Source organism: Prorops nasuta, unplaced genomic scaffold, assembly GCF_024137725.1.
Source record: "Prorops nasuta isolate Cenicafe-Biocafe unplaced genomic scaffold, Cenicafe_Pnas_1.2 PNAS00018, whole genome shotgun sequence".
In the NCBI taxonomy this organism is placed as follows: Eukaryota; Metazoa; Arthropoda; class Insecta; order Hymenoptera; family Bethylidae; genus Prorops; species Prorops nasuta.
Genome location: NW_027116815.1, coordinates 2,605,953 through 2,610,893, shown reverse-complemented (window position 1 = coordinate 2,610,893; position 4,941 = coordinate 2,605,953).

Genomic DNA, 4,941 nt, shown 5'->3' with positions numbered 1-4,941 from the left:
CCGCCAAACTTCTTCTTTTTCAAACTCGATCCTTATGCGACGGCTCTCGTCGTTGCTCGAATATCGTTGCTCCGGAGAGACCTTTGCGAATTTCAACAGATTTCTTTCCCTCGAAAAAACACGTTATCGAACTCGGAGAATTCTGAAATTTTTTCAAACACCCAGTCACGTGCTTTTTACTGCGTATATATATATATATAAGGGCATTTTAAACTAGTGTCTGTTCACTCCTGAATAAAATTCATAATTTAATTTATCTGTGCAAGGGAATCTCTTATCTAAGCTCGTTATCTATAATTGTAGCTCGGGAGATTTTCCTACGAAAAATTGAACCGTTTCCCCAGGAGCTATTATTCCAAGGAGGAAGAAGCGAAATTCGTTTCTAATCGCGGAGCATCTGCCCGTTATTTCCACCCCATTTGAACCCTTGTCTTACAGCATTGGCACACGCGTTCCCCCGAAGACAACTGGCAATATATGTGTAGTCTCTTAAGAGGGGCAGTTGTCGCGTCAGGTGGTAGTCGTTAAAAAGTAAGCAAACGTCTCGTTTGCTAATAAGTATACTCACCTATATACATATACGAGTTTTGAGGATCACTTGACAGTTGGCTCGCTATTAAAAATGTCCAGAAAGCAAAGGGAATTAATTCCATGGATGAATTGGTCAATCCCGAGCATTTGTCATTGGTGCAATTTGGATTTTTTGCGTATCGGTAAATAGCGCGCGTCAGCATGCCAATGCAAAACTACCGGGGAGCTCCCTCGTCCAATGAGGAACGAGCCGGCGCGCAGGCAGCTCTCCGATGCATTATCTCAGCTGGACATCAACGTCATTTTCCACTGTCGTTTCGCGTCCAATTCACGATTCTTTTCATTACGAGTCGACGAACTTGACTTCCTTCTCAACTGAATTATTATCGATCAATCGGCACTGCCATCTGTTTTCTACTTTTATTGCAAGCTATAAAAGCACAGAGGCAGCACGGTAGACGATAATTGAAGCGTTTAACGAAATCTTGCTGGATTTATTAGCGTCAGGGGCTATCTGGGGTGTCTAGCGCCTGCGTGTGTGTATTGGTGTGTCATCATCAGGCGTGGAAGATTTTATCGCGCCTTCACGCATGAGCGAAATGTCCACGTCGAAACATCCGTTTCTATTGGATTTCCACCTCCCCCCTCCTACTATAACCCGAGACGTTCTTCGACTTCTTTTCGACAAAGTCTATAACTCAGCATCCTCTGCCACTTTGCAATTCCGATGCTTTAATTTCATCATCGCACGCTCGATTTACAATATGACATACAATTAATAAAAAGCGCCAATCAAGCAGGTAGCAATTTTCACACGACTGATTATCGGTTGCATTGGAGAATTATCTCATGCGGATTAATTTCTGACGTATTCACGCGTGGCTTTTTTCTTCCAACGGCGATCCACGGCGCACACTGAGAAGACACGAGATCCAACAGCTGATACGCAACTCTGGTAAATACGGGTCAACGTTTATCGATCCGTTCATTGATCGTTCGAGTCGTGTAATGTTCGTAACGTTCACGCGCGATGGGATTTTGTCGATTGTTTCTGCGTGCTGTAACTGCATGTGCGGTTATTTTCTTCCCTCCTATTCGAATAAATGATTCGATTAAGGATAATGATGAGTAAAGATAAGAGTAGCGATTGGGGAGGAGGGGGGACGAGATAAAATCAATAATGAGTCGGTAGATCAAAGATTGAGAAGGTTGTCGCGTTGGTTGGGTATACTGGCATGTGGAGAACGGGGGGAGGTGGAAGAAGAAGAAGAAGAAGAAGAAGAGGAGGAGGAGGAAGGAAGAACAGAAGGAGAAGGAGGAAAGAATGTAGTCTAGGAGGTGGTCGATCTCATCCTGGCCAGGCGCACCATGTCAAGGATTCGAGATTCTTCTTATTCGGTTTATTAGCCGGCGAGCAAGTTGTCCAATGGTTAATTGCGTGAGCGCACGGCTACAACCGCGCACACCTTTAACCGTCCCTCTCCCCCTTGGTGCTTGTACAGTTAACCAGAACGTTGTTACTCTTCTCTCTTCGTCTTCTTCTTCTTCTTCTCTTTTACACGCCTGCCTGCAATGCTCGTCCGGGACGGCTGTACAACTATTCTGCGCCTCCCGTACTCGATATTCACTATTTGCAGTCATTCTCCAACATTGAACCCTTTTTTCTCCCCTTTCTTCATCTACGCAACGCACGACCAAACATTGCCAAAGAGACCAAGAAAATTAGTAGAACCACGCGAATGATTAATATGTTCCATTTGGAATAATTTGGATAAATTAAAATGTACTTAATATCACAGCTTTTGCAACGCAATTACACTGAACATCTGTATGATGTACGTGTGTTTTGCACGTGTGCTTTTGCTCTCTACTACTATATAGTACGAGAATCACTGATTTATTTATAGCTGCTGCTTCCTGCGATTCAACCAATATGAACGTAACGTCCACCTTGAGAACAGTTTGTTCAAAGTTAGATAAGACTACCGATGTATCGAGTAGCAGAGGTAATTTATATTTGATGAATTGCTCGAATTATCGATTCGGTGAAAATCGATCCAATTTTTTCAATTCTCATTCTTAATTGTTAAGGAAATTGCTAATTACTTCAAGCAGTATATATCTATGCATACACTTATTGAGTAACACGATAAAATTCTGTTTCACTTTTTCATAAGGTATAACCGAGTGAAATTCGCGAATGCAGAAAGATAAGAACACTGATTTTCTCGAGGAGTTTGCTGATAAGTAATTAATATCGTTAATCCTGTAAAAAGGCGCAGAGGGAATATTCAGCTCACGAGTTAATGCTACAATTAGCTCTGGGATTATTATTGCTCGGCCTATGGGTTACTTTACTTTCGCAGTGTATAATCTTAAAGAGTCTACGTATTGGTGTATAAACGTACCTAGCTTTCTCATGAATGCACTTGCATATAGCCACACCTGGCATGGCCCAACAGCGTCCTCGTAATCCTCACACATGCTTCGCTCTCGAATCTTTCCTTTTCCTCTCGCATATATATATATATAATAATTCAGCCATTATGACTCGATAATCGATTGAAAATCGATGAATGTTCGAGCGACTGGAATTTCGCGTGGAGAATGATCCCGGCTCAAAGTGGCAAGATTGATATGGGTATTTTTTTGAAACATGATCGAATCGTCTCTCGCATATCCCAGAGATCTCCTTCGATACCAACGCGCAACAATGAGCATTTGACTTTCGTGAGTTGGCCAGTCACTTGTGTACACGTGTGTGTGTGTGTGTGTATGTGTGTTTCCACACCTCGCTCTGACCGCGTCCCACCTATTACATTCTTGCAGCACTCGCGTATCTACAAGGTATACACGCGTGCGATTGGAGCATTCGCGCAAAGTTTTCCTTCAGAACGCAGGACGCTTCCGTATATACCACTAGGACGTACGGCGTGTACGATTTACCGCAACTCCGATCGATTTTATGGGGACAGTTTGATGCATCGTCTCACGCTTTACGGATCGAGAGTTACGATGACCCACGGCTCACGAGATAACCACTGCTATTATCCTTCCGTTTCCTTCCTTCTACTTCAACTCCGATCCCTTTTCGACGCAATCCTTGGAAAATCTGTGATAATATTCACAATCTACCTTGTCACACAATTGCAAATTTTCAAGATTCTAAAAACTCTGTTAACAGGATTAAAAAATATAACATGGTTCTCATCCAAATTTTACCAGAATCAAATCAAAAGCATATAAATTTAAACCGGAGAGTGGTTTTCGACGAGAAAATTTAGTTAAAAATCAGACTTTTTTACTCGGTTGCACATCCAGTAAAGAATCTCGCAATATTCCATAAATTTCTGGTTCTTGTTGAATGGTTTGACTGGCAAACAACGTCCCTTCGTTTCGTTGGTACATAATCACGTCATCAATATCAAAGTACGTTTTTGTGGCGATTAAATGTGAATCGGTTCATTAGAGTGTCGATGGACTCCGTCATCGTTATATATCAATAACTTAATCGAAACGTAGCTCATTTATGAGAGTACCAGTTTTCTTCTCGCATTTCCACCAAGCGAGCCATCGTTTCTAAATGGTTAATCAATGTCTCGGCGGTACACTATAAGCGAAACGGCATTGAAAGTTTCCGCGGATGATTTTCAGACTGGAGAATCTGCAATGAGTTTTTTTCTCGGTGCTTCTACTGCCTCCTACCGCGCGAGTAACGTGATTGATGCAGTACGTAGTCATGATCAATTTTATTGGGACATCTTGATACATTGATCGCGAGCCATCTCGATAAATCTACTGCTACGTAAACTCTCGAGCAAATGCTATCTATTAAATATCATTTTTCAGTCATTTCACTCTTTTACGATTTTTCTTTTTGGTTCGTTGAAAAAAATTCATATACATATACATATATAGCAGTAGACTTTTCACACACTGTCGTTGGTAATAGGTCACGCATGAGGCAGATAATGAATCTTTATAGCCTGGACTCCGATCCAGAGAGAAGTTGTTCGGCACTTTTTCTCTCGCTCCCCTTTTTAACGCAGAACTCGTTTTACCCTGAAAACAGTGGCCACCTGCGCACTATGCAAATGCGACCAGCAGCTAATTTCTAATTCGCTACCGAACGCCATTCTCCCACTCTTTACGAGGCTAATTTTTAAACGGTCAACGATCGTTTTAAAATCACACAAGTCCCCTATATATATATATATATATATATATAGTATAACGAACGGTTCGAGCCTTTGAAAAATACAGGCGTATCGTGCTACCTACTAATCAATTATATTGTACACCTGTTGAGTTAAGACAGTTCAAGTGGGATGACGGTACTAATTAACTTAAAAGATGTCATGACTTCATTATTGTTGCGTGGGAGTTTTGTAGTATTTCTCTTTCGTATGT